This window comes from Miscanthus floridulus, unplaced genomic scaffold (assembly GCF_019320115.1).
Source record: "Miscanthus floridulus cultivar M001 unplaced genomic scaffold, ASM1932011v1 fs_776_3, whole genome shotgun sequence".
Lineage (NCBI taxonomy): Eukaryota > Viridiplantae > Streptophyta > Magnoliopsida > Poales > Poaceae > Miscanthus > Miscanthus floridulus.
The window spans coordinates 12,993-31,825 of record NW_027097258.1 but is presented as its reverse complement, the minus strand read 5'-3'; the positions used below and the strand labels follow the sequence as shown (position 1 = coordinate 31,825).

Sequence of the window (18,833 nt, the reverse complement as noted above, 5' to 3'; positions counted from 1 at the left end):
TGGCTTCCTCAACAATGTGGACCTAGGCAAACCTTTAGTGGTGAGCTAAACCACAGGATAAATCTTGTGTCTTGCGTGTTTATCTTGTTTACTTGCTGTTTTAGCTCATTGCTAGCAGTTGTTAGGGTTTAGTTGCTTGATCCACTCTTGTGTGGAGTTTCTATGGTATTCAGTCTTCGAACTGGATCTTGTCTTTCTATTGCAGGAGTAAGCAGCTAGTGGGGCCAGGTTTATCTCTATAAAATCTCAACTGTATTAGATTTATATTCATAGATTAGTAGTACCGCCCTCTGTTCTAATAGAGTTTTGAGTTAAATTTTTATAGGCCTATTCATCCCTCTCTAGGCCTTCTTTAACTTCTTGTAGATCCTACACACCTATGCATGAAGACCAGCTCACCATGGATCATTGACGTGGACATCTTGAACGGCTGGATCGAAGGCCATACGGATCCATCTCCACCGTTCATGCGATTTGTGTTTTCTCATAGCCGATGACATCCTAGCCCCACCTAACATCAGCACGCCCTTGCACCTGTTGTCCCCTGCGTGCTCGTTCTAATGTTTTGGACGCGCCATTGAGTAGGCCCGCTTCCCTCGAAGCTCATGCCGCCATTTGCACCACACGCCCAACCTGCTGTTAGGCTGACCTGTGGCCCCATGACTAGTGGTTTTCAGAAGAACCAACTACGCTCGTGGTTTGTCCACCGCATCGGTGACACGTGGGCCCCCTTGGGCGTTGTGTCACTTCATGATTAGCTACTGCGACATGGCTGTTGATCAAGCCTATTGTTATCTGGCCATTGCGGAGTGGCCATGTTCACAGCATGCGGAGACCCTCTTCACACATTTCTTTCACTACGACCTCACGTCGCCGGCCGCCACCACTAGAGGAGCTAGTGCCACGGAGGCCACTGTGCAGTCATCCCCGAGATGGGAGCCCCACAAAGAGGAGCGTGAACTGGCATCTCTTCCATGACCTGTCACCATCGCCGTCTACAAGCAGTTGTGCATGCATCCTATGAATGCATGCATCCACGCAAGTAGCCGGCCCCACCTTGCCTCAGTCACCTACACATGAAGACCAGCTCGCCACGGATCGCTGACAGTGGACCTCCTGAATGGCTGGATCGAAGGCCACATGGATCAATGTCCACCATTCATGCGATTTGTGTTTTCTCTAAGCTGATGACACATTGGCCCCACCTGACATCAGCACGCCCTCCCACCCTATTCCAATATTTTGGACGAGGCCCTCTCTCGCTCTTGTATGTCGCACTCCTCTCTCTCTCTCTCTGTCTCTTCTCACGTACGCTAGAGCGGTGCCCCTTCTCCTTCTCCCTCAGCACCACCGGTGCTCTTCCCCACCCTGAGCTATGCCCTTCCCCTCTAGCTATAGCAGATCCACCTCCACCTTTGGCTAACCCCCTCCACCTTCGGTGGCGCCCTCTACCTCCACATCCACCTCCAGACGGCCCCAGCGACGCTTCTCCTTAGCGCCAGCAATAATAGATCCGGCGGCGGGTGTCTCTTCCGGCCATGGCACGACGGTGGTGGCGACGGCGCCTCTTCTAGCAATGGCACAGCAGCGGTGGCGGTCACCTCTTCAGGCAATAGCACGGCAGCGATGGGTCTCGGATCTAGTTGCCATGGCTCGGATCCGGTGAGGATCACCCAGATTCGGCGAGCAGCGGCGGCGGTGCATCGATGGGCCTTGTGGATGGGTTCGTCGGGCTCATCGATGGGTTTTTTCTATTAAAGGAGGCGGGCATTTTGACCGCCTCTAAAAATAGCCATTAACAGAATTTTGATTTTTTTGTGGAAAAATGTACTGTCAGGCCGTTCTAGACTGAACCGTCTCTACAAACAGGTATTATAAGGGCGACTGATACTACAGCCGCCCCTACAAATCGATTTTGTAGAGATGGCTGGTGTTATCAACCATCCCTACAAATAGATTTGTAAGGCACCAGCCGCTTCTACAAATTGATTTGTAGCGACGGTCTGGGAACCGCTCCTATAAATGCATGATTTATAGAGACGGTATGGTAGGAGCGGCTGGTCGAGCCACCTTTACAAACCATTGCCAGCCGCCCCTACAAATGCTTATTGTAGTAGTGATAGCACTCATGTTCTTCTTCTCCGTCGGCCTAGCGCACTACATCGTGTTGTTCGTGACGTTGTACCAGCGGTTGCCCATGAGCGAGAAATAGGAGGAGCAATATTATAGATTGACAGCAGGTCAGCAGCCTCTGGCCTCCGCATGGCATTGGCATCCCACGACCTCATGCTAATGTGACTGCTCTAGTGCTCTTCGAGGAGACACCATTGGCTACCAGATGTTGTGATTGTGTTCGCTCATGTGGGGGACGGTCATGGAGCGCATGGCATGGAGACGCTCACCTGTTCGCTTGGCTTATAAACCGTACTTTTTCAGCCAACAAATAATATTTTTCTCTCATAATAAATCAGCTAACAGTACTTTCAATCATGGCTTATCAGCCAAGCGAACAGGGCAGCTATCGACGTAGCTCGGTTTGTCCATGGAGAAGCAAGCACCTCGCCAACCTCTTCTGTGCTGTGAGTACCGCTGTGCAACAGGGCTTAACATCTGGGAGATCCACCAGACCACTATGTAGTGCTTGGAAGGAGTCAAATCGAGTGGGCACGTGGGATGTCGCCATGTCGGCATTGGCATCGATGCACATGCAATTTGGGATCGAGCTTGACTAGGAGGACACATGGGTGCAGGCTACAGGCTCGTTCCAATTAGATGGCTCAGGCGTCGGCTTCATGGGTGCTGTTTTGAGACAGATGTATCAAAGGGAGGGGGTTAAATGAAAATTTATCAAGCTCTCCAACTGGTATGGACCTATAGTGCACTATATAAAAAGTTGATGGACCCAAAATACACTTTGAGAGTTGATGGACCTAGATGACATCCCCTCCAAATTTTAGGGGAATGCATCACCCTGGCAAGATTTAGGCTCGGCTTTCTTTGTTAACAGTAGAGTGTACTTTAATAGGGTACATACAATGCTTTTAGCTGGCCTAGACGCTTCTATCTGCTATAGATTTTACTCATCACCGGTGGATACGATATGGGCGCTTATAGGTAGAGTCGCTGCCTAACCAAGCGTCGACGCTAGGTGGCAATTCGACGCGCTCATGCAAAGGCAAGCACTGCCCTGAGAAGCTAATTAAACTACCGTTGTTGACTTGTTCTCAGACAAAGAAGTGCCTATCCCATTGTAAGCTAGAGCATAATGTTTTTATGCTTCCTCTGTCTTTAAGTGCCAATATAATTGGCTCTATGTTATACGTGTTCTAAGATACTATTATTTTATTACTTAGCTTTTCCATAGTCATTAATTTCCTCTTTATTTAGTGATAAGTCTGATTGAAGGTAGAATAGGTGTCCTGATTTTTATGACACCATCTAGTTTCGAACCCTCGCGGCATCCTTACATATTTATATTACCATGATATTGCTAAGGGTCCATTTGGTATATATTGGAGGTGCTAGAATTGAATTGGGTCCAATACCAAATCAACACTGTTGTTGAAGTAAGGCACAATACAAATTATGTTTATTTGAATGTCCATTGAATTGGATGTTGGAAATCTTGTAGGGATGTCGAACAATAGAAAACAATAGGGAGCCAGGTCAAGGGAAGAGAGCATCGGATGGTGGGTGAGGGGAAGGAGAGAAAGCGGCACTAGATACACTGCATATGTGGAGGAGGAGTGTTGAGGGCTAAAGTGCGTCGAGGTGATATGTAGGAGCGAAGGCAGTGTCGTCGAGGTTCCTGCATATTCAAATTATAGTGTTGAGCATGAATTCTCTTTACAGCACCAATAATATAGTCGAAGTTTGAACCCTCGATTCAGAGCTACGTTTTTTTATGAAACCCAGTATGCTATGTTTAAAATTGTTATCTGCTAGAGCGTTGAACATCGATGTCATAATAACATGGACCAATTCATTGGATCGATTATCAGTTTCTTTCGGTGACAACCTTTCCCCTGGCCCCTCCCTTGGCTTTCTTTCTTAAGGATTAAATATTAACTGAGCTCATTAGGCATCGATGCATGAGCATACCTTGATGCTTGATTTTTGGAACCAACTTCACTAGTGGCATTGCAAAAAACCGAATGCTCGGATCTTCTCTTTTTTAAACATCGGTTTCACAATAGACTACAATTGCTCTTATGCCACCAAGAAGGGAGGTACCAAGGTCAACTAGTCGTGTGTGCTAGGGTGATATGAGGGAGAAGCATGTCTCTCTTGAGCATCCACGTCCAAGTCCATTCCACATGTCTATTACGAAACATCGGTTTTACAATAGACATGTAAATCCATTTTTGTACAACTGTTAGTGGGGTCCAAGGCACTCCAACTTTTTAGAGTAATGCTATTTTATAACCGAGTGTTTTAGAGGCCCGGGACACTCGAATTTCAGGCCATTCCATGGTTGCATCTTGCACGCCTAGTCCCAGCGGCATCGCTCGCACCCGCACAAGCACGTGCCCGCCGCCGCCGCCTCGAAGGAACCCCACCTAGCTGTTGTTTCCCTGCCGGCCACTGCTCCCCCGCCATCGCCACCAGGCCGGACACTGCTCCCTCTGCCACCTCCCCAGACTGGGCCTATGCTCCCTCCGTTGCGCAGGCCCTGCCTCATCCTGATGGTGCACGACATGACTACTTCCAAGCGGTGACGTGGGCTCTAGCGCCACCCCTGCCCTAGCTCTGGCGGCCCCTTCTCCGCGGCCAAACATCGAGCAGGCATCCCAGGGCACAGGCGCGACCCCTTCGAGCTCCGGCGCCGCCGCGGGATGTTCCTGCAATTTGTTATTTTTTCTAGAATTTGTGAAGATTTTGATGACATTTGTTTATAATTTGGCATATATTTGTGTGATATCTACGATCCATAGAAATAATTTGTAAATTTTTTGAAAAAAATTTGCATAGATCTATAATAAGTTGTGTTATCCCCAAATTACATCAGTCTGTTCAATAAAGTACACTAAAGAAATCAATATAAATATAGTAATAAGACAGTGTAAATATAACTAAAAGACACTGTAAATGTATGGAAAAAAATCAAGTGCTAGGAGCTTCTAAAACGCTTAGTTGTTGACTAGGCAGACTCAACTTTTATGTTGTTTGCTTAATTTTTAGCCCAATTACTGCAAAACTCCCTCTATCTCATAATAGATAAGATTTTAGTACAGGGCACGGGAATTGGGAAGAAATGAAAATTGGGTTTTGCATAGGAAACGAGGAGAAAGATAGGCGTCTTTGGATTCTTTGATGGTGCTCACCTTGTCTTGCTAAGCAAAGTTTACAATGTTTAGTTCCTTTATTTACTCGATTTACCATTGCTTGGTCAAGAGAGCCAGTTTGGCTCGCCTCTGTTGGCGAGGCTGGCTTTGCCGAGCGAGTCGCTCGGCCAGACGAGGCAACAAAGGTGACTAGGTGAGAGATCTAAACTTGCCCATATAGGTAGAGATTGTATTGTAAAAAGAGAAATGTGTATTGAAAAAGTGAAAACGACAGCTAATTGAGGACACGTGTAAAAGGCTAGGAAAACAAGTATCATAGGATGGAGGGAGTATGGTAATAAGCGATACAACTCTTTTAAACCAATGAGGTGCGATGAGACCTACTATCTCCATCTCAACAGTGTTGTTACAGTCCTTTTTTACTAAATCAATAAAATCTTAAGCTCACCGAATAATAAAAAAGCACTAGTGTACCGAATAAGTGTCATTCATTAATTTGAGAATTTTTTATATTAAACCTATCAAGAGACATGCATTGATACTGTTGTCTACTAATTTAGTTAAATTTAAGAAAACAAATGACTTAGTGGAACCACATATTACACTTTTGTAAGATGTTATTGTTTTTATGTATAAAACCAATGTTTATCTCCGTAAAAAAACACTTTTTCCAGGAACATAGCACACTTGCACTATAGTATTGCACCGAAGCTCTGGATCTCTGAAATAGGAAGAGGCTACATACTTGGGTGGTGGTTACTCCTGCCCCCCTAGCCTGAATTTTTTATATTTTAGCCATTTTTTGAAAGTTTCTCACAAATAGACCCCTGGAGGAAAGATTTCAGAATATGGACCCTTAGCTCAGCGCCATTGATGCTGGCGCTGAGCTAACACATCTCGACACCAGCGTCCCTAGCGCCGAGCTCCTGGGCTCGACGCTGAACAGTGAAAGGTGACATGGCAGGGAGCTCGACGCTAGTCACTCTAGCGCCGAGCTCGGTGCCATAGATCTTAGCGTCGAGCCCACCCCTCTCTTCCTCTCCCTCTCTCGCCCTAGTAGAGCAGAGCCGAGCTTCGCCGCCACCGTCGCCGCCGCCGCCCGTGCCCACGCCTCCACCGGCCGCCCGCGCCCGCATCGCGCCGCGCCCAGCCAATTGCCTTATTTTTCTATGTTAAGTTGCACAATAGTACATTAGGCATTCTAGGACCGACATTAGGAGTTTTCTATTTTAGTTAGTGCCACCTTCGAGCCGTATCACCCTTATAATACGTTAGATTCTTGTACAAAAGAAAACAAAATCCATTGCTATCTGTTCAGAAGTATTATTACTGAGAACTTTGTTGCAGGGCAATACACTCAAATGCTCAGTTGAAGAGATTGAGCGCATTCAACCGAGAGTCAGGGACGACTACATGCTTAGCTTCTTGGACATAAGATTAAAAATATTCTTTCAAACATATCATTAATACGTTAGATTCTTTCAGTTAACATAATTTTGTGCAACAGAGGTTGTCATGTCGTCTACGCCATGTGGCTGGTCGTTGTGGTTGTAGGACAGACACGACACAAGATGTATACGTTCCTTTCATAGGTAGAGGAGGCTTGGGTTCCTCTAGCCAAGCAGCTACAGGGGACGGGGATGAGGACGAGGAAGACGACGACGACGACGTGGAGAAGAGGCACAAGGAGTTTGGCCCCTCTCAGCTCTATGACGCTCCCTCGACTCATCCTACACCGCCTCTAGGCACTAGGCGATGCCGTCCGTGTGACCCTTACACTCCAGGTACGAGCGCTCTCGGTCACAAGGGTAAGGGCAAGAGTAGGAGGCAGTGAGGGATGTGGTAATTGTTAGTATGCACTATTACAGATTTTGTATTTACTTTTCTGTAACTATTTGGGACTGTATGGACATTGTGGACTGTGCAGTACATATTATGTTGGTTGTGATGTTGGTTGTGGTTGCATTTTGCTCCTTGGATGATTAAATGTTTGAAATATATAATGATGTCTCTGTTTGTAACTGTGGATGCTCCTAAAATAAGGGAAACTCTTGCGAATTTTTTCCTGTGAATCACTAATCATACTACACTACTAAAAAGGCATAAATATAGTACATAGATTAACTGTAAATTTATTAGAACGTGTATAATCCAAACGTATCGTACATACGCTTTGTAGATGAATCTATGGTTACCCTAGCAACAGTGAACTGAATCTATGCTTTTCAGACAATAAAAATAGACTTTTTAGATACAAGGACATCAACGATTTATCACATCACTGATATAGTACTGGCATGCAAGGAAGTACAACTTCACTCTATCTCTACCATCCATCTTATTACTGTTTGATCCAAGGGCTGAGGTGAAGAGGCACATGGATCACTGACATGGCACATTGAGAGGCCTCCATTCCTCCTCTCAACCTATAAATAACCACTAACTCCTCTCTATTCACACACACAACAAGAAAGAAGAATACTCCTCATCATTTTCTTTCGTTGTAGTACCAATGTCTGGAGGATCGTCCAGAGGGAGAGGAAAGGGGAAGGAAACTACCATTAGGTGGGAGGGTCCTCTTAGTCCCGATTTCTTTGAGGAAGCTCTTTATGAGAGGTTCCCAGTTGAGAGCAAAAGTGATTTCACTAAAGATGCACCACTAAGAGGATACGATGAAAGAAAAGAAAAATGGCCAAAATGCATACATGGTGAGGACTGCCTAGTGTAGATGTTCACTGAGGGAATAGATGGAGGTCGTTGTTTCTTCAAATGCCCACGAGCATGGATAATTACTATTACTATTTGTTTCTTCAATATGTTTCTCTTCTATATAACTTACACGACATACTTATTGTAGTCTTCCTTGGCCGAAGAAAACTATAGATTCACTAGGTGGGTCGATCCTTGACCTATTTATCTGCATGTGGAGTACATCTACTACCTACAGGACCGTATCTTCGATCTAGAAAGGGAAGTTAGCAGCGGTTACAAGGACGACGGACAGGACGACAACAACAATGGTGCCGATTTAAAGGAGGCACTATGCAATGATCCATATTGCACTTGCCCTAACCACAAGAACAAGGGGCCTCCCCTGTCACCCCCTGCCATCAACAACAACAATAACGGGAGGCTACTATGGAGAAGGTGCAACACAATTTGCCATGTGGCCACACTACTAGGATGACTTTATCTTATTCACATGCCACATCTATGTGTTTGTTGTTTGGTTTAATTAGCTAAGGCATGTTAGGTTTAGTTGAAGGAAACTCTGTACCCAAGTTCGGCATATGTTCTCACATGTCATTTTTATGTGTTTCGTGTGTTGAATTATATAATGCCATACGTCGTTAGGTTTTATTTGCAGCACATATTCACATTTCAATACATCTGTAACATTAAGCGGAATATTGAGACCATAAATAATGAAAAACAACCATATAATGAAAAGTTCAATACTATGCCACATTAAACAACATAATAATACTAGAAGTACGTGCCAATAGTAGACATAGGGGCAAATGCACTTCCAAATCCTTAGTCTGAAACATACTGAGTAAGCAACTCATCATCCGAGTACCAGTCCCTCTACTACAACCCTATTGCTAGTGGCCAAGCTCATCTGCGTTGCTCTGACCTACCTGTCGCTTTTAGTAAGCGGCCTCCGCTTCATCTGCGGCCAGCTGCGGCCTGAGTGAAGAACGCATCATCCTCCTCCTCTGCCTGTAAGCCCGCCTCTGCTAGATCAATGAGCTCGCTTAGTCTGCCAGTGTCTTCCTTAGCCTCCTCCGCCTGCAACCTCGCCTCTGCTAGAGCGATAAGCTCACTCAGTCTGCCAGTATCATCCTTAGCCTCCTATGCCTGTAAGCCCGCCTCTACTAGAGCAATGAGCTCACTCAGTCTGCCAGTGTCGTCCTCATCCTCGTCTCCCTCATCAGACAACACAATCGGTGATTGAACGGTGCGACCAACTCGCGATCTATGCTCATCTAACTTCTTCTCCTCATACCTTGCATGAGCCAACTCTGTAGCATGTTTCCTCGCTGTAACCAATCCCTTCATGTATGAAATGCAATCAGTTAGCAACGTGATTATATGACATTTAAAATCAGGCAACAAAAAAATGCTTTCAAGCACTCACTGGCATATAATGCAACGACATGCTCGTTCAAGACCTGCATCTGTACTCTTATCTCCTCTCTTGCCTCATTCCTTGCCCTCTTCTCCTCTAACATGCATCCGTCTCTCTAATCTCCATTTATTAAGCCCAACATCGATCGGGTTACAAATACCACGTGGTCTAGCAAACTCACACATCTTTTCTTTGTGATATTTAATGAATAGGTTGACGTAGTCAGGTCCATATCTCCTCTTTTGTGTAATTACTTACCTCTTCTTCAGTTCATCCAAGAACTTAGCTTGACCATCATAACATTCCCACCTGCATTTCCTAGTGCTTTATTCAAACGAAAAATTATATCATATATGTCTTAGCAAAAGAAACAAAATACGATTTCATGTTTACCACAAAAATAACCAACCTTATCATACTCAACCATATGGCTGCAATAATGGCCTATTTCAAGCTCTGAAGGGACTATGTCATAGTTGGATTTAACACCACATTCGCACATGACATGAGGTGCTTTGTAAATTACCCTTTCTTTCTTCTTTTCCTTAATCTTTCGCGGTTCTTCTGGCCTATTAGTTCCTTAGGACCATACAACCACTCATTGAAACGACACTTCAGCTATTGAAAACACCTAAATAAGTAGATATTAGTACATGAACACATATAGCTCAATATTTCAACACATACATTTTGCACTTACTTCATGCTTGTTTGGACACAGAAAACTCCAACGTATTCTGAGGGATTATCATAGCTCGATCTCCACAATCGCACAAGAGGAGGTTTCTCGAGTCGTCTAACTATGGCTTGATGCTTTTCCTTAGCCGTCATTGGCAGAGGGTTAGGGGGTGGAACCCACCGCTTAAAGTGCTCACGTGGATGTCTCCCTCTAAACCAATCGTCGAAAAGGAGGTAACTAGAATCAAACTTGTCTGTACCAGTCGATCCACTGAAAGAAAAAGCACCTCTCATAGGTCCTACACAACGAGATTCTAACAAAATATTAGTACCATACTTACACAAATAAAGAAAAAGGATAATGGAAATAATTTCTTATATTAAACCGACTGCATGTGTAGAAGCAACGCGCCGCTGTGTTCGGATGTTTCGATTGAAAAACATGGGCCGAGAAAGTACAGTCACAGTTAGGGACAGGAAGGTCCTGAGGGACGAGAGTATCTTTGCTAGACGCGTCGGGGGTATAATTCTCGAGGACGACACCGTTTTCACCAAAACTCCTGCCGAAACATTTCTTGCATCTAACAAAACAGATGCAATTTAACAAACATAAATCAAAACATCACAAATAAATGTCAATGAGAACCATAACTACAATACAACCAATTTCTTCCTAAGAACCGAAAGCAGTTAACATTAAACCCTAAATCTAGGATTTCCCATTTGATGCACAACATTGAACCCATAACATAACTACATGCACCTATGTTTGATAGCTTTTTCACGCCTTAGCATCATCCTACGTTTGTATGATACATATATCGAGGGATAGAATAAAACCCTAAGTGATGACGATTATTACGTTAAAAAATCCGACTAATATATACCAAATCGATGCGAAAAAACTAGGAGGGGAGCGATGATACCTTGCTCTCGAAGATCTACGGATCAAATCAAATTTTCCAAGGTCCAATATGCCGATTCGTGAGGTAGGGTGAAGTGGAGAGAGAAAAAACCCGAGATGAAGGAGAAAGAAGAGGAAGAACGCTCGGGTACGAAACTTGGGCCGGGTTAAATGGCAGGAAGCTCGGCGCCAAGCGCCAGAGTGACTGACGCCGAGCTCCCTGCCATATCACCTTCCACGTTCGCGTCGAGCCCAGGAGCTCGACGCCAGAGACGCTGGCGCCAAGACGTGTTAGCTTGGCACCAGCATCAACGGCGCCGAGCTAAGAATCCATATTCTAAAATCTTTTCTCCAGAAGTCTATTTGTGATAAACTAAAAAAAAGGCTAAAATGTAAAAAATTCGCTCTCCCCTAGCAAGGCCAGCAACATCTCCCTGTGGCCGAAGGAGGTGTCGCCGGCGACGTCGAGGCTCACAGCGCTCCCGTACCTCGTCCTGTACTCCTCCTTGATCTGCTCCATGTCAACCTCCGCCCGCGACACGATCACCCTCGTGGGCATGTCCTCGCACGTCCCCAGTCCCAGGACCGAGTACCTGATGACCTGCCCATCAGCAACACAAACACGCAGTCACGCACTGAACGTTAGCGCCAGCCTTGCCAGCCATCTCGACGGCAGCGAGAGACGGTCGTGCTGGTCTGTTTGCCGAGCCGGCGAGCCGCACTCTGCTTCTCCGACCCACCTACCTCTGCAAAGTGCTTTTCCGGCGACGTTAAGCACAGGACGGCGCTCCTTAGCATCCCGGCGAGCTGCCTGCCTACCTGCCGCCGCCGCCGCCGCACCCGATATCCTGAATGGACGAACAGCTGAAGGCATATGCACAAGAATGCTGAAGATTTCAAAATTTCAACGTGACAACTCGACGATGTCTGTTCCTTGGTCGTCCTTGTACTGCTGGAACGTCGCTCTCAGCTGAGGCTTGCTGCGAGTGCTGATGATCCGGGCAACCTCGTCCCCGTGCAGGCGCTTCTCTCTGATGGCCTCTGACAGCTGAGCCGCCTCCAGCTTCGCGACGTCCATGGCCTCGTTCGGCTTGCCGAAACTTGACTGGAACAATACTGTTCTAGCTGAATTGTTGTTAGAAAAAACACTGTTTCGGCTGAAAAAAGAAGCCGAATAAGTCGATTTTAAGATAAACGGGCTCATGTCGACGTGCTCGCCGGCGTAGCGGTAGGAGCTCACAAGACCGAGCAACATCTGTAGTGTAGGTGTAGCACAGGAGCAGAGACCCTTCTGAAGTCTGAACATTCTGAACATGTCCGTCGTGGAGCGAAATAGACGAGGGAGCTTGGACTGAAGATTCCACATTTCCACGCACGATCTTACGTACCTTCTTGAGAGGCTCTTGGAGCGCAGGAGAAGACGCTGCGACGTCTTCCTCGACGGAGCAGCTGAACAGCTCGCGGTAGATCTTCCTGACGGCCATGAGGTGGTCCGGGGTGGAAGCGCACGACACCTCGATCAGCACCGAGACGTAGCTCTCGTCCTCCTTCTTCTTCACCGCCTCGTGCACCAGGTTCGCGTCCCGTTCAGCCGGATCCATCGTCCACAGGATCATCGCTTTCTGAATGAACGACAAAGGAAAATGGAAGAAAAAGAGAAACGCATCGGAAGTTCAGAGAACTCGATCTGCATGCCGTCGTCTGATGATGAACTGGAGTACGATGGGACAGGCCGCAGGCGAGATTCTTGTTCTTGGCATCTATCGCAGGAGCTACGGGTCCTAGCAGGAGGTACTACACTACCTACCCAGAAATCGACGGAGAGGAGGCAGTGGCGGGAGAGCTTGTAGCGGAAGCAGTTGAGGAGAGGCTCCCGGTAGAGGAAGGCGTAGGCGCGCCGGATCGCCGCCCGCTGCGCCGCCGTGCGCCGGCACAGCACCCCGATCAGAGCGGCCTTGTCCGCCCGCCATCCTGCAGTGCGCATCAAGAGATATTTGCCGCGTCGTCAGTACTGAAACTGTCAATAAATTCAGGTAACGGGAGACTAAGCTGATAGGATTGATCAGTGTTCATGGCTGGATAGCAGCGGATCGGAAGATCACAGGAGAATAAGCTAGTAGTAACTAGGATTGCCTTGGAGCGCGTTCCTCAGGCTCTCAGCGTCCTCGGAGGCGGTCGGCGGAGGGCTCGGGACGGCGACGGTGGACATGATGTCTGATCTGATCCCGGAGCGGCGATACGATTCTGTTGCATTGGCGAAGGAAGATGGATTTTATATGAGAAAATTTTGTATTTAACCCAAAAAATAATGCTTCTTTCTTATTTGACACCGAAACTAAAAATCTTACTTGACACTTCCGTCACATCTTTAAGGAAACATCGTCAGTTGTCCAACTGAGGCAACGCAAAAAGACCATAACGCCCTCTCACTGAAGAAAAGAAAATGAAGTCCGCCGCGGCTCTCCAGTTCGTAACCTGAACTCGTCTCGAGTCGCGGTCGCCGTTTCCCTCCCCTAACCCTAGATCGAGGGCGGCGCAGCCATGGAGGCGGAGGGCGGCGCGACTTCTGGGGAGGGCAGCGCGGCTTCTGGGGAGGGTGGCGCGGCTTCGGCTGATGGCGTCGCAGCCACGGAGGCACCGCGCGCGGCCACGGCGGAGATCGGCGCGGCCACGACGGAGGTCCGCGCGGCCAAGCAGGCGGCCCGCGCGGCGATGGCGGAGGTCGGCGCGACCACGACGGACGTCCGCGCGGCCAAGCAGCCTTCCCGCGCGACCATGGAGGTGGAGGACGGAGCGGCCACGGCGGGGGGCAGAGCGGCCAAGCAGGCGTGCGGCGCGGGCTTGGAGGCGGGCGACGCGGGCACAGGGGCGGGCGACGCGGCCAAGCACGCGCCTCGCGCGGCCAAGCAAGCACCCCGTGCGGCGTTGGTGGCGGGCGGCGCGATCTTGTTGCCGAGCGGCGCGGCCTCGGAGGAGGACGACGCGGCCATGGAAGCGCCACTCGTGGCCATGGAGATGGGCGTCGCGGCCACAGTGGAAGGCGGCACATCCAGGATACAGCACCAACTCCCTGCAGGGTGAGTTTATTATCTCTAAGCTCAAAATTTTATCAAGCCAACTCGGACTGTTTGTGGATGTCCTGGAATTTAAGAATTAGTGGTGAATTCACTGACCAATAATAATATCAAAGTTCATAACTGAGGAAAAATTACATAGACAGTTGTTGGCTTGGCTCTGTACGTCACTACTTTAGATTGACATATGTTTGCAAAGAGTTAAAACAAACAGAAGTAACACTATACAACCAATACTCCAGCACATGACATGAACAAAATAATTAGTAGGGACCAATAAATAGCTCCTGATATTAGATAATATATTGTCATATGGTAAGCATGAGTGGGAGCCGTACCAGGGTGGTAGGGGCGCCTCCCACCAAATTGGCAAATGGCAAGTTCAATTTCTTTTGCACATATCGACTGACCATAAAAAATGGCTGAAAGCATATCACCATGGCTTATAAGGAATGGGTTTCGACAACAAAAACTGAACTACAGGCATGACATATGCACTATGTTATGGGGAAAAAAGAGTCATTGATACAATATATTAACTTTGTGTTTGAACACATCTCCAGTGAAAGAATGTCTTGACTAATTTTCTGTTGTGTGAAGAGGATGATCATACCTTATATAAGCAAGAAAGTAAGAAGAATACCATCTTGAGATTTTGTCTACTCTCCTCATCTTTTGCTAACCATTCAGACCATCCAAGAGCACCATCTTCCCCTATTCTGGCACCGCCACTGTTCCAGAAGTGTTCAAAGAGCCTTTGCTTACTGCTTGTCGTCAGATACAGAGGAGGGGCGAATAAGCTAAACTCCATTTGCGCCTGAAATAGCCCAGTTGCTAATTCCCGATGTCCTGTCTGCCACTCAAATCGGCACAGATTAAAAAATATATCCAATAACCCCACTTCTAGCTGAACTAAGGAAGAAGATTTAGAATCCATGCCAATAGAGTCTCAGTGATGTCCCTCTTGCCATATGACTTCAGAAGGCAAAGCAATAATTCCTCACTATCTGGATTAAGCTCCACAGCCTTCTCCAATATGCTAATTTTCCTTTCGGTAGTTTGTAAACAAGCAGCCTTTTGTGGCTGAGTGCTAGCAACTTTGTGAAGAAAATTACAGAACAGAAGTGTGAAATAATGACTGAAACAAAACTCTAGTGGTGAGTCAAAATTGTCGAATTTCATTTCTAAGAACAAACTCTAGTAGTACAAAGTTTGCCATAGGTTGAAGAAGTTCTCATGCATGACGTTATTGTGCTTTCACAGGATGGATGTAGCTACTAATTTTCTATTGACAATTCATTTGCTTGGCAATCGCAAAAAGGCTAGAAAGGATGTCAAATGTTTTAGTTTTGAGATGGTTGTTGACTCAGATCTGTCGAATTATAAGGATTTCATTGACTCAGTTACAGAGAAGTACCCTCCAGGCTACTTAGAAATTCCACATGTTCAGTACTATGATAATGTTCTTAAGAATTTTCCAATAGTAAAATCAGATCATGATTTGATGTCTATGTTTGATGTACACAGTAAGGAGAAAGTTGTAGAGATGTTTGTCGCTTATTGTGATCCCTCAGAAAAATTTGAGCCTATCACTAAGTGGGAGTTTGATGTTGAAGGGCAGCCTGCAAACAATATAGAGGAGGATGACGATGATTACCTTAGAAATCCTTTACCTGAGAATGAACATGTTGGTGTTGATGAGGAGATCATGTACTTGGACATTGTACCTGTGAATGTTGTAGATGTGCTTGGATGTTCTGAAAAAGGGAAGGAAAAAGCAGTGGCTGAGGATGGCTCAGAGGATGAGTCTGAGGATGGCTCAGAGGAGGAGTTTGAGGATGAGGATGAATTAGAGGCTGATGAGGATGAGCCATATGAAGAAGTAAATCATCACCCAATTGCTGATTTCGATGAAGAAGATCCTCCTATGGAAGTAGGCACTACTTATCATAACATGTACGTGTTCAAGTTGGCTCTTTGTCAACATGCAATCAAACATGAGTTTGAATTCAACATAGAGAAAAGCTCAAAAAGTAGGTTCAGAGCCTATTGTTCAAGGAAAGTGGAGGATAATTGTCCATGGAGGCTACATGCATCTACCACGGCGGACAAATGCACTGTTATGGTAAGAATAAATTTTTTAGTTGCTACTACATGTAGTATGACAATGTTATGTTTTACTAACTAGCTATCTTGAATGCGTTTGTAGGTGAAGAAGAATAACTTTGCTCATGATTGTTCTAGCACTAGAAGGAAGAAGAGAATAAAGAATGCTACCAAACATTGGATATGTTGGAAGGTGAAGGACTTTCTGATAGAAGATGCTACTTTGGGAGCAACAGCATTGCAAAAGAAAATTAAAGAACACCACAAGGTGAGCATCAACTACCAGAGGGTATATCAGGGTCAACAACTAGCAATGAAACAACTTTATGGTGATTGGGATAGCAGTTTTAATAATTTGTTTAGTTTCAAAGCACAAGTTGAGAGCTCTTGTCCCGGTAGCAAAGTAATTATTGACCATTACATAGTAAATGAGGAATTCAGATTTAGGAGATTCTTTTTTGCCATGAAACCTTGCATAGATGGGTTCCTTAATGGTTGTAGACCTTACTTGGCAATAGATAGCACCTTCTTGACAGGCAAGTTCAAGGGGCAATTGGCTAGTGCTTGTGCAGTTGATGGACATAGTTGGTTGTATCTTGTTTGTGTTGGAGTTTTTGATTCCGAAACTAATGACAATTGGATCTAGTTCATGAGTAGGCTTAGAGAGGCTATTGGGTCACCTCCGGGTTTGGCAATAAGCACTGATAAAGGCCAGGCAATCATGGGAGCTGTTGCTAAAGTATTTCCACAGGTAGAGCATAGAGAGTGCATGTTTCACTTGGTGGCTAATTTCAAAAAGAGGTACTGTGGGAAGGTGTTTGATGATCACCTCTAGGCAGCAGCTTACTCATGGAACCCATACTTGTTTAAGAAGCATTGGGCTGAGATGGAGAAAGCAAAGTCTGCTGCAACTGGTTACCTAAGACGTCACAAGAAGTTGTGGACTAGAAGTCAATTCAAAACAATTTGCAAAGTGGACTATGTGACCAACAACTTGGCGGAGAGCTTCAACAATTGGATTAAGCAGTACAAGTCCATGAATTTGGATGATTTGATGGATAAGATCAGACAATTAATTATGATCAAGTGGAACCAAAGGAGAAAAATTGGAAAGAAATTAGATGGCTTCATTCTTCCCCACATAATTAAGAAGCTAAATGAACAGAGTAGAGAATTGAACTTGGATGTATCAGAATGCTCAGAAGAGGTGGCTGAAATTACCTTATTTGGTGGCAGCGGCTTTAGGTTTGTGGTGAACTTGGTTGATCGAACATGTTCTTGCAGACAATGGCAAGTCTCTGGCATTCCTTGCAAACATGCCCTTGCATTCATTACAGCACTACCTAATGCACCTATTGACAAATATGTTGACTTCTACTACTCCATTGAGAAATTTAGAGGAGCCTATAGTGCATTAATCCCTGCTATTCCTGACAAGACACAGTGGCCTAAATCTACCCATGGCTTCTTCATGTATGGACCACTACTAATGTATGTAGCTGGTAGGCATAAAACCGAGAGACACAAAGGCCGTAGTGACAAGAAGGGTAAAAAAGGGCAGCACCAATGTCCTATCTGTAAGGAATATGGACATCACTGGCACAACTGCAGGAAGGGCAGCAAAGAAGATATTGAAGCAATGAAAACTCTTAGGTACATTTCATCTTCTATGCATATTTTTTAATTAGAACATATTCTTTACTATCTATTTGCTTATGTAGAGGAACACCGAAAAAGAGGAAGAAGGTTACCAAATCAACAAAGAGTTCCATTGTGCCAATGGAGGATGAAGCACCAACACGTTCTATGACTTTTCCACCAAGGTTAGCTCAATTTCCACTTTCTGTATTTAGATTCCAATTCATGGTGTCTCATCCTAGTACTTTCAATATTACTGTAGTCAAAACTTGGAACCTAAACCCACAGCTAGTAAGAAGAGAAAGGGTGCTGCCTCTAATTCTAGACCAACAGGAAGGTAATTAATAAAAACTTGAATAAATATTCTATTAATACAAAGCTAATGGTGACTTCTAAGTACCAAACTCTCTTCTTTTTTGTAGTATAAGCTCGGAGATTACAAGTAGGAAAAAGGGAAAGCATGGTTCCTCTAACTCTGGAGCATCAAAAAGGTAGCCTATACTAAATCTGAATTTATTTTGCATGGTTAGTTTGTTGATTTTGCAAGCAGTTCTATCAAAAAGGTAGCCTATACTTTAACTCTTCTTCTTTTTCTTCCTTGCATTGCATACTATAAAGTACTCCATCAGTCAAGTTGCTTTTCTTAGAAAGTTGAAACTGCAGGATGGTGTAATGATTATGGAATAGTGAGGGTTCCGAGGTCAATCGTTGTTGTCATTATGAAAGCTCGCTTGCTCTCCCTCCCTCTCTCACTTTCTCTGTGAATAAAGTTCTGCCTAAGTGGAGGTAACTTTATGTAGTAGAATAATAGAGTAGCATTTGAGCTGTGATGGAAAAATTGACTAATCCGAAGTGTGAAGAAAAGTGGAGGGACAAGCTAGGTAGTAAATGGCTGCAAGGACAAAGTAAACTTTCCTAAAGTACCGCTGATAAAAAGGAATGCTGGCCATCTTGTTGGTCTCAAAACTGACATATGATTTTAGATTGGAGTATTGGACTGTTGATTTCTGAATTAC

At 45.5% G+C, this 18,833-nt stretch overlaps 1 pseudogene; it reads right to left on the bottom strand.

Annotated features, from left to right (window-relative positions):
• Positions 1 to 11,384: 11,384 nt before the first annotated feature.
• LOC136533055 (annexin D3-like) lies at positions 11,385 to 13,208 on the bottom strand (annotated as a pseudogene).
• Positions 13,209 to 18,833: the final 5,625 nt, after the last annotated feature.